General features: G+C 37.2%; 1 non-coding gene across 1 annotated transcript; it reads right to left on the reverse strand.

Moving 5' to 3' along the window:
- Positions 1-11,006: 11,006 nt before the first annotated feature.
- LOC148573490 (small nucleolar RNA R71) lies at positions 11,007-11,114 on the reverse strand. The gene has a single exon (XR_015905770.1). It is a non-coding gene; the product is annotated as a small nucleolar RNA R71 (small nucleolar RNA).
- Positions 11,115-12,372: the final 1,258 nt, after the last annotated feature.

A 12,372-nucleotide genomic window follows, 5' to 3' on the forward strand; every position in this document is an offset into this window, starting at 1 on the left:
AAGAATTTGGCCGGATCTTGGTTGTACTATCCGAGTACCATTTGGAGGTTGTGTGCAAAGGCTAAAGTTCCAATGGAAGAGGAGAATCCAATGTGGTTAAGCCAAGGCATGCCTATAACCATTGAAAGAATGATGATGCCCCCTGAAGCACATCAAGGCCGAAGGCCACATGGAAGAAGGCAAAGAGAAGAACCAATGGAAGAAGATGAGCCACACATAGAAGAAGAGCCACAAAAGGAGGAGGAACAGCCGCACTTTTTCCCACATGGCAATATGGATATGACTCAAATGCAAGAAGCAATTGGAAGATTGTCACAACAGTACACAAGAATTCAAGAAAGGCAAGAGGAATATCATTCACTATACATGAAAAACCAACAAGCACAAGAAGAACGAGAGCTAAGAATGATGAACAAACAAAGTGAATTCGAGTCAAGATTCCTTGTGATGCAAGAAGAACATGCTTTTCAATCTCATGAATCATTTGGAAAGTTGGAACAAATGCAAGCTGAAAATTTGAAGGCTCTCAAAGAGTTCACAATACTCCAAGATGCAAGGTATGAAGTACAGGCCGATTACAACATCAATAGCCAAATCAAACTAAACTATATTGGAGAACATTTGCACAACATGGATCCGGCTTTCCCAACTTTTGATGAATTCTTCAAAAAGAGAAGTGAGGTAGAGGTAAGCAATGCTATGAGACTTGAAGATAGAGTAGAGGAGGCTATGAATAAGGCTGAATTCTGGCGAGGCCAACAGACAACAAACACGGATGGTGGAAACACTAACAACCAAGTATATGAAAGGAGAAAGAAAAAGCATGACAAATGAAAGGTGGACTTGCTCCTTGTTCATCACTACAAAAAAAAACATGCATTCTATCTGTTTTAAGTTGTCTTTACATCTTTAAGTAGTTCTTTTAATCAATAGTCGTTGCATTATGTTTGTTTCAAAATAAGTAAGCTAGTCTATGTGTGTGCTTGTGTGTTTACTTTCACTTAGCAAAAAGCATGTTTTGTCCCCTGCATCTTTAAGTTCAATAAAAGAAATGTTTGAAAGTGAAGTAAGATGGTCTCTATTAGATAGAAGTAGAATAAAAGTAAGTGGTGGTATGTGTGTGATTGTATAATAGCTCACTTTTAGTGAATAAAGAGCCAGGATATCTCCTTCTAAGTATAGAGTGGCCTACTGTCTATGAATCTCAATCGAATAAAAATCCTTGGTTAGAAAGAAAAACAAAAAGAAAGAAAAAAAGAAGTGGCAGAACAAAAAAAAAAAAAAAGAAACAAAGCTGGACACCAATAGCTTGAACCTTAGAATATATGCCTGTGATGTCTTTGTATTAGGATCTGCTTGGATTATTAAGCTCTTTGGAGTGCTTCAACACTCGGTGACTTGGGTTAACTAACCCGGGATCATCAGCTGAAAGTCCACTATCAAGAGCAACCTAACTACAAGGCACTTAGTAGCCCAAAGAGGTGATGGGCATCAATGTTCTAAAGAGGAATGTGAGCCAAATGTCTATAGTGAATAATGTGTCAAGTATAAAGAAAAGGAAATGAACTTGCTACACATGACACTCAAATAAAGCTTATAAACAAAGTAATAGCCAAGGATAAAGGAATAATGAGAGGTCATAGCAGTATGTTACTTGAAGCTTGAAGGAGACTTTCTAGGCCTAGGAGTCAATAAGAAGTGACTATTTACATATCCACACAAAATCCCATGAACTATCAATAATACTCTGCTAGCATGAACATCCTCTTCCATTTCATCCTTTCTTCTCAATAAATCTTTTCTTGCTTGGGGACAAGCAAGCTTTAAGTTTGGTGTTGTGATGACAAGTCATCTTAGCCTAGTTTCACTAATCTTTTTCCTTTGTTTTCACTTGAATTGTGCACTTTCTTGAGCTACAAGTAAGCTAATTTGGGTAGATTTTCATGCTTCCTTTGATTGAATTAATCATGTATGAATTCATGCTATTTCATGAGGTTTTATGCTATAATTGTCATATATTATGATAAAATGAATATCTCATGATTGTAAGCATAGCTTTGATGTGTTTGGTTGATTAATGATAGGTGAAGAAAGCTTGGAGAAAGGTTGAAGCAAGAAGGAATGGCTAGGAGTAAAGAGAGGACAATGGAATAAGTGAAAATGAACCAGGAAGCAAAAAGCTGGACCAAAAGTTAGCCTCAAACTTTTGCACAAACTTTTGGGTGAAAAGTTAGCCCCAACGTTAGCCCCTAACTTTTGGGCTAACGTTGGCACATGAAAATTACTCCCTGGACATCAAAAGTTTGCGCCAACGTTAGCCCCTAACATTGTGGCTAACGTTGGCATGAGAAAAACACTCCCTGGGCACCAAAAGTTTGCGCCAACGTTAGCCCCTAACTTTGTGGCTAACGTTGGCATGAGAAAAACACTCCCTGGGCACCAAAAGTTTGTGCCAACGTGCATGAGAAAAACACTCCCTGGGCACCAAAAGTTTGCGCCAACATTAGCCTCTAACTTTTGGGCTAACGTTGGCACATGAAAAACACAAAGGGGGAGCAAAAGTTTGCGCCAACGTTAGCCCCTAACTTTTGGGCTAACGTTGGCACCATAAGTGCACTAAGGAAGGCCAACGTTGGAGCAAAAGTTAGACCCCTAACTTTTGCACCAACGTGGGTATCAGCAAAGTGTGGAGGCTGATAGTAAAAGTTAGAGTAAAAGTTAGCCTCAAACTTTTACTCTAACTTTTACTCAAACTTTTGCAAAACTTCAACCCGGTTCAATTGGTTCACTTTGGTTCCTCTCCAAACTCCAAGAGCAATCAACCAAGGCCTCTCTCAACCCAATTCCACCAAGAGCAAAGGCCCAACTCAAGGCTTGAAGATCATTTGAAGAAAGTGTATAAATAGGATAGAATTCAAGTTCTTAAGGGAGCTTTCCTTTTGAGTTTTCATAATAGTTTTCGGAGAGCTTTGGATATTGAGTGATCTTTAATTTCTTAGTTTCGGGGAAGGAGAATTCCACTCTCTTCCTCTGAGTTTTATTGCTTTAAATTTCAATTGCAATTGTCTTGGATCTTGGGTTGGAGAATTGAAGGAATTCTGTTTCAATCTCATCCGAAGATCTCTCTGTTTCTTCTACTGCTTATTGAGTTTAATTTCTGTTAATTGTTCTTCATCTACTTTCTTTGCAATTTACAATTCTTTTGCAATTGTTCTTGTTGGATCTAGGAAGGCATTGAGATCTAGACTTGGTTTTCTAGTCTCTTGGGTCCTGAGATCTGAATTCTCATTTTACTTTCTCTGTTTACTGCTTTCATGCTCATTTTACTTTTCTGGTTGAGATCCGGTTTGATTCAAGACATCCTTTACTTCTCTGTTTGTTGCAATTTACTTTTCCTTGTTTAATTCCTGCAAATCCAACTCCCAATTCCCTTTACAATTCAAGCCATTTACATTTCTTGCACTTTAAGATTTTACAATTTACATTTCTTGCGTTCTAAGTTTCTGCCATTTAATTTCTTGCTCTTTAAGATTCAGCACTTTAAATTCCAGTTCTCTTTAATTTCATGTCAATTACCCATTCCCTTTACTTTCCATGCAATTTAAATTCTGCAAATCACAAATCACTCAACCAAATCTTGATTCGCTTGACTAAATCAACCACTAAACTAAAATTGCTCAATCCTTCAATCCCTGTGGGATCGACCTCACTCCCATGAGTTATTATTACTTGATGCGACCCGGTGCACTTGCCGGTTAGATTTGGGTGTTTCGGAGAAATTCGTTTTTCCGCTAAAATATCCCATCATGTATCCGGTGGTAATACTGGAAAACAGAGTGCTTAGGGCCACGGCCAAGACCCATAAAGTAGCTGTGTTCAAGAATCAACATAATGAACTAGGAGAATCAATAACACTATCTGAATTCTGAGTTCCTATAGATGCCAATCATTCTGAACTTCAAAGGATAAAGTGAGATGCCAAAACTGTTCAGAAGCAAAAAGCTAATAGCCCCGCTCATCTAATTAAGACTGATCTTCATAGATGTTTTTAGAATTCATTGTATATTCTCTTCTTTTTATCCTACTTTGTTTTTAGTTGCTTGGGGACAAGCAACAATTTAAGTTTGGTGTTGTGATGAGCGGATAATTTATACGCTTTTTGGCATTATTTTTAGGTAGTTTTTAATATATTTTAGTCACTTTTATTATATTTTTATTAGTTTTTAAATAAAAATCACATTTCTGGACTTTACTATGAGTTTGTGTGTTTTTCTGTGATTTCAGGAAATTTCTGGCTGAAATTGAGGGAGCTGAGCAAAAATCTGATTCAGGCTGAAAAAGGACTGCTGATGTTGTTGGATTGTGATCTCCCTGCACTCGGAATGTATTTTTTGGAGCTACAGAAGTCCAATTGGTGCGTTCTCAATTGCGTTGGAAAGTAGACATCCAGGGCTTTCCAGCAATATATAATAGTTCATACTTTGCTCAAGGATAGATGATGTAAACTGGCATTCAATGTCAGTTCCATGTTGCATTCTGGCGTTAAACGCCAGAAACAGGTTACAAGTTGGAGTTAAACGCCAGAAACAGGTTACAACCTGGCGTTTAACTCTAGAAACAGCCTAGGCATGTGTAAAGCTTAAGTCTCACCCCCAGCACACACCAAGTGGGCCCCAGAAGTGGATTTCTGCACTATCTATTATAGTCTACTCATTTTCTGTAAACCTAGGTCACTAGTTTAGTATTTAAATAACTTTTAGAGATTTATTTTGAACCTGATGAGCGGATAATTTATACGCTTAGTGGCCAAGAAGAAGGTGATCCCTGAGGTCCCTTTCAAGTTGAAGAAGAATGAGTATCCGGAGATCCGACATGAAATCCAAAGAAGAGGTTGGGAAGTTCTAACAAAACCCATCCAACAAGTTGGCATCCTAATGGTTCAAGAGTTCTATGCCAATGCATGGATCACTAGGAACCATGATCAAAGTAAGAACCCGGACCCAAAGAATTATCTCACCATGGTTCGGGGGAAATACTTAGATTTTAGTCCGGAAAATGTGAGGTTGGCGTTTAACTTGCCTATGATGCAAGGAGATGCATGCCCCTACACTAGAAGGGTCAACTTTAATCAAAGGTTGGACCAAGTCCTCATGGACATATGTGTGGAAGGAGCTCAATGGAAGATTGACTCCAAAGGCAAGCCGGTTCAACTAAGAAGACTGGACCTCAAGCCTGCAGCTAGAGGATGGTTAGAGTTCATACAACACTCCATCATCCCCACTAGCAACCGATCCGAAGTTAATGTGGATCGGGCCATCATGATTCATAGCATCATGATTGGAGAGGAAGTAGAAGTTCATGAAGTCATCTCTCTTGAACTCTACAAAATAGCTGAAAAGTCCTCCCCCATGGCAAGGCTAGCTTTTCCTCATCTTATTTGCCATCTATGTTACTCAGCTGGAGCTTTCATAGAAGGAGACATTCCCATTGAGGAGGAGAAGCCCATCACTAAGAAAAGGATGGAGCAAGCAAGAGAGCCCATTCATGGAGCTCAAGAGGCGTAGGAAGCTCATCACCATGAGATCCCAAAGATGCCTCCAATGCATTTCCCTCCACAAAACTATTGGGAGCAAATCAACACCTCCCTTGGAGAATTAAGTTCTAACATGGGACAATTAAGGGTGGAACATCAAGAGCACTCCATCATCCTTTATGAAATAAGAGAAGATCAAAAAGCAATGAGGGAGGAGCAACAAAGACAAGGAAGAGACATAGAAGAGCTCAAGGACATCATTGGTTCTTCAAGAAGGAAACACCACCACCACTAAGGTGGACTCATTCCTTGTTCTCATATTCTCTGTTTTTCGTTTTCTATGTTAAGTGCTTATCTATGTTTGTGTCTTATTACATGATCATTAGTAGTTAGTAACTATGTCTTAAAGTTATGAATGTCCTATGAATCCATCACCTATCTTAAATGAAAACTATTTTAATTCAAAAGAACAAGAAGTACATGAGTTTTGAATTTATCCTTGAACTTAGTTTAATTATATTGATGTGGTGACAATGCTTCTTGTTTTCTGAATGAATGCTTGAACAGTGCATATGTCTTTTGAAGTTGTTGTTTAAGAATGTTAAATATGTTGGCTCTTGAAAGAATGATGACAAGGAGACATGTTATTTGATAATCTGAAAAATCATAAAAAAATGATTCTTGAAGCAAGAAAAAGCAGCAAAGAACAAAGCTTGCAGAAAAAAAAAGTAGCGAAAAAAAAATAATAGAAAGAAAAAGAAAAAGCAAGCAGAAAAAGCCAAAAGCTCTTAAAACCAAGAGGCAAGAGAAAAAAACCAGTAACCCTTAAAACCAAAAGGCAAGGGTAATAAAAAGGATCCCAAGGCTTTGAGCATCAGTGGATAGGAGGGCCTAAAGGAATAAAATCCTGGTCTAAGCGGCTAAACCAAGCTGTCCCTAACCATGTGCTTGTGGCGTGAAGGTGTCAAGTGAAAACTTGAGACTGAGCGGTTAAAGTCAAGGTCCAAAGCAAAAGAAGAGTGTGCTTAAGAACCCTGAACACCTCTAATTGGGGACTTTGGCAAAGCTGAGTCACAATCTGAAAAGGTTCACCCAATTATGTGTCTGTGGCATTTATGTATCCGGTGGTAATACTGGAAAACAAAGTGCTTAGGGCCACGGCCAAGACTCATAAAATAGCTGTGTTCAAGAATCATCATACTGAACTAGGAGAATCAATAACACTATCTAAACTCTGAGTTCCTATAGATGCCAATCATTCTGAACCTCAATGGATAAAGTGAGATGCCAAAACTATTCAAGAGGCAAAAAGCTACAAGTCCCGCTCATCTGATTGGAGCTATGTTTCATTGATAGTTTGGAATTTATAGTATATTCTCTTCTTTTTATCCTATTTGATTTTCAGTTGCTTGGGGACAAGCAACAATTTAAGTTTGGTGTTGTGATGAGCGGATAATTTATACGCTTTTTGGCATTGTTTTTAGTATGTTTTTAGTAGAATCTAGTTACTTTTAGGGATTTTTTCATTAGTTTTTATGTTAAATTCATATTTCTGGACTTTACTATGAGTTTGTGTGTTTTTCTATAATTTCAGGTATTTTCTGGCTGAAATTGAGGGACTTGAGCAAAAATCAGATTCAGAGGTTGAAGAAGGACTGCTGATGCTGTTGGATTCTGACCTCCCTGCACTCAAAGTGGATTTTCTGGAGCTACAGAACTCAAAATGACGCGCTTCGAATTGCGTTGGAAAGTAGACATCCAGGGCTTTCCAAAAATGTATAATAGTCCATACTTTGAACGAGTTTATACGACGTAAAAGGGCGTTGAACGCCAGTTCTACGCTGCTGTCTGGAGTTAAACGCCAGAAACAAGTCACAAACCAGAGTTGAACGCCAGAAATACGTTACAACCTAGCGTTCAACTCCAGAAAGAGCCTCTGCACGTGTAACATTCAAGCTCAGCCCAAGCACACACCAAGTGGGCCCCGGAAGTGGATTTATGCATCAATTACTTACTTCTGTAAACCCTAGTAACTAGTTTAGTATAAATAGGACTTTTTACTATTGTATTAGACATCTTTTGATCATTTTTAGATCTCTAGACCTCCATGGGAGGCTGGCCACTCGGCCATGCTTACCCTTTCACTTATGTATTTTCAAACGGTAGAGTTTCTGCACTCCATAGATTAAGGTGTGGAGCTCTGCTGTTCCTCAAAGATTAATGCAAAGTACTACTGTTTTTCTATTCAATTCAACTTATTCCGCTTCTAAGATATTCATTCGCACTTCAACCTAAATGTGATGAACGTGACAATCATCATCATTCCCTATGAACGCGTGCCTGACAACCACTTCCGTTCTACCTTAGATTGAATGAGTATCTCTTAGATCTCTTAATCAGAGTCTTCGTGGTATAAGCTAGATTGATGGCGGCATTCATGAGAGTCCGGAAAGTCTAAACCTTGTCTGTGGTATTCCGAGTAGGACTCTGGGATTGAATGACTGTGACGAACTTCAAACTCGCGATTGCTGGGCGTAGTGACAGACGCAAAAGGAGGGTGAATCCTATTCTAGCATGATCGAGAACCTCAGATGATTAGCCGTGCTGTGACAGAGCATTTGGACCATTTTCACAAGTGGATGGGATGTAACCATTGACAACGGTGATGCCCTTACATAAAGCTAGCCATGGAAAGGAGTAAGATTGATTGGATGAAGACAGCAGGAAAGCAGAGGTTCAGAGGAACAAATGTATCTCTATACGCTTATCTGAAATTCTAACCAATGAATTACATAAGTATTTCTATCCTTATTTTGTGTTTAATTATTATTTAATTTTGAAAACTCCATAACCTTTTGATATCCGCCTGACTGAGATTTACAAGGTGACCATAGCTTGCTTCAAGCTGACAATCTCCATGGGATTGACCCTTACTCACGTAAGGTTTATTACTTGGACGACCCAGTGCACTTGCTAGTTAGTTTTATCGAAGTTGTGAATGAAAAACGATTTATCAAGATGTGCGTACATAGTTTTTGGCACCGTTGCCTGAGATCACAATTTCGTGCACCAAGTTTTTGGCGCCGTTGCCGGGGATTGTTCGAGTTTGGACAACTGACGGTTCATCTTGTTGCTCAGATTGGGTAACTTTCTTTTCGTTTTATTTTCAAAAATTTTTCAAAAAAATCTTTCAAAAATTTCTCCTTTGTTTTCGAAAAAAAAAATTTTAAATAAAAATGTTTTCAAAAATATATTTTTCTTCAGAATTTTTAAGAATGAATTCTAGAGTTTCATGAAGCATGTTGAAGCATGCTGGCTATAAAACCATGTCTAAATTCTTTTGGACAGAGGTTTTGGCTTAAAATTGAATGAATTACTCCCATATTCATGCTAAAGCTTGACTGGCTATTAAGCCATGTCTAACCCTCAGATTGGAGCTTTAGATTAAGATTGTAAGATTCCTGGAATTCATATTAAAAATTTTGGAATCCTTATTTTTCTTTTTCAAATGATTTTCAAAAAATATAAAATAAAAATACAAAAAAAATCATAAAATCATAAAAATCAAAAATATTTTTTGTGTTTCTTGTTTGAGTCTTGAGTCAACTTCAAGTTTGGTGTCAATTGCATACTCATCTTGCATTTTTAAAAAAATTGCATTCATGCATTGCATTCATCATGATCTTCAAGTTGTTCTTGATAAAACCTTCTTGATTGATCTTCATATTATATTGTTTTGTGTTGTATGATGTTTTTCATATGCATTCTTGAATTCTTAGTTCCTAAGCATTAAAGATTTCTAAGTTTGGTGTCTTACATGTTTTCTTTGCATTAAAAATTTTTCAAAAATAAGTTCTTGATGTTCATCTTGACATTCAAAGTGTTCTTGGTGTTCATCTTGACATTCATAGCATTCTTGCATGCATTCATTGTGTTGATCTAAAATTTCCATGCATTGAGCATTTTTAGTGTTTTTCTCTCTCATCATAAAAAAATTCAAAAATAAAAAAAAATATCTTTCCCTTTTTCTCTCTTAAAATTTCTAAAATTATATTTGACTTTTTCAAAAATTTTTAAAATCTAGTTGTTTTTATGAGTCAAATCAAATTTTCAATTTAAAAATCTTATCTTTTTCAAAATCTTTTTCAAAAATCAAATCTTTTTCATTTTTCTTAGTTATTTTCGAAAATTTTAAAAATATTTTTCAAAAATCTTTTTCTTATCTTTATCACATAATTTTCGAAAATAACATCATCAATTAATGTTTTGATTCAAAAATTTCAAGTTTGTTACTTGCTTGTTAAGAAAGATTCAAACTTTAAGTTCTAGAATCATATCTCATGATTTCTTGTGAATCAAGTCATTAATTGTGATTTTAAAAATCAAATCTTTTTCAAAAAAAACTAATTTCAATCATATCTTTTCAAAAATATCTTCTTATCTTATCTTTTTCAAAAACTTGATTTCAAAATATCTTTTCTAACTTCCTAACTCCTTATCTTTTCAAAATTTGTTTCAACTAACTAACTAACTTTTTGTTTGTTTCTTATCTTTTTCAAAACTACCTAACTAACTCTCTCTCTCTAATTTTTGAAAATATCTTCCCTCTTTTTCAAAATTTCTTTTTTATTAACTAATTATTTTAATTGTTGATTTTAAAATTTCAAAAAAATTACTAACCTTTTTCAAAAACTATTTTCGAAAACCACTAACTCTTTTTCAAAAATTATTTTCGAAAATTCACTTCCCCCTCTCATCTTCTTCTATTTGTTTATTTATTTACTAACATCTCTTCCTCACTCACCAAAAATCCGAACCCCCTCTCTCTCTTTGAGTTCAGATTTTCTCTTCTTCTTTTCTTCTATTCACACAGGGACCTCTATACTGTGGTAAAAAGGATCCCTATTATTATTATTATTTTTCTGTCCCTCTTTTTCATATGAGCAGGAGCAAAGACAAGAATATTCTTGTTGAAGCAGATCCAGAACCTGAAAGGACTCTGAAAAGGAAACTAAGAGAAGCTAAAATATAACAATCCAGAGATAACCTTACAGAAATTTTCGAACAGGAAGAGGAGATGGCAGCCGAAAATAATAATAATGCAAGGAGAATGCTTGGTGACTTTACTGCACCTAATTCCAATTTACATGGAAGAAGCATCTCCATTCCTGCCATTGGAGCAAACAACTTTGAGCTGAAACCTCAGCTAGTTTCTCTGATACAGCAGAACTGCAAGTTTCATGGACTTCCATCTGAAGATCCTTTTCAGTTCTTAACTGAATTCTTGCAGATATGTGATACTGTTAAGACTAATGGAATAGATCCTAAAGTATACAGGCTCATGCTTTTCCCTTTTGCTGTAAGAGACAGAGCTACAGTGTGGTTGGACTCTCAACCCAGAGATAGCCTGAACTCTTGGGATAAGCTGGTCACGGCTTTCTTAACCAAGTTCTTTCCTCCTCAAAAGCTGAGCAAGCTTAGAGTGGATGTTCAGACCTTCAGACAGAAGGAAGGTGAATCCCTCTATGAAGCTTGGAAGAGATACAAGCAACTGACCAAAAAGTGTCCTTCTGATATGCTTTCAGAATGGACCATCCTGGATATATTCTATTATGGTCTATCTGAATTGGCTAAGATGTCATTGGATACTTCTGCAGGTGGATCCATTCACCTAAAGAAAACGCCTGCAGAAGTTCAAGAACTCATTGACATGGTTGCTAATAACCAGTTCATGTACACTTCTGAGAGGAATCCTGTGAGTAATGGGACGCCTATGAAGAAGGGAGTTCTTGAAATTGATACTCTGAATGCCATATTGGCTCAGAACAAAATATTGACTCAGCAAGTCAATATGATTTCTCAGAGTCTGAATGGAATGCAAGCTGCATCCAACAGTACTCAAGAGGCGCCTTCTGAAGAAGAGGCCTATGATCCTGAGAACCCTGCAATAGCAGAGGTAAATTACTTAGGTGAACCTTATGGAAACACCTATAACTCATCATGGAGAAATCATCTGAATTTCTCATAGAAGGATCAACAAAAGCCTCAACAAGGCTCTAATAATGGTGGAAGAAACAGGTTTAGCAATAGCAAGCCTTTTCCATCATCCACTCAGCAACAGACAGAGAACTCTGAATAAAATACCTCTAATTTAGCAAACTTAGTCTCTGATCTATCTAAGGCCACTGTAAGTTTCATGAATGAAACAAGGTCCTCCATTAGAAATTTGGAGGCACAAGTGGGCCAGCTGAGTAAAAGGATCACTGAAATCCCTCCTAGTACTCTCCCAAGCAATACAGAAAAAATCCAAAAGGAGAGTGCAAGGCCATCCAATTGATCACCATGGCCAAACCTGTAAAGGAAGGAGAGGACGTGAATCCCAAGGAGGAAGACCTCCTGGGACATCCAGTGATCAATAAGGAGCTTTCCTTTGAGGAACCAAAGGAATCTGAGACTCATCTAGAGACCATAGAGATTCCATTAAACCTCCTTATGCCATTCATGAGCTCTGATGAGTATTCATCTTCTGAAGAGAATGAGGATGTTACTGAAGAGCAAGTTACCAAGTACCTTGGTGCAATCATGAAGCTGAATGCCAAATTATTTGGTATTGAGACTTGGGAAGATGAACATCCCTTGTTCACTAATGAACTGAGTGATCTGGATCAACTGACATTGCCTCAGAAGAAACAGAATCCTGGAAAGTTCGTAATACCTTGTACCATAGGCAACATGATCTTTGAAAAGGCTCTGTGTGACCTTGGGTCATGGATAAACCTCATGCCCCTCTCTGTAATAGAGAAACTGGAAATCTATGGGGTGCAAGCCACAAAAATCTC

This window comes from Arachis ipaensis, chromosome B2 (assembly GCF_059453495.1).
Source record: "Arachis ipaensis isolate K30076 ecotype BB chromosome B2, ASM5945349v1, whole genome shotgun sequence".
Taxonomy (NCBI): Eukaryota; Viridiplantae; Streptophyta; class Magnoliopsida; order Fabales; family Fabaceae; genus Arachis; species Arachis ipaensis.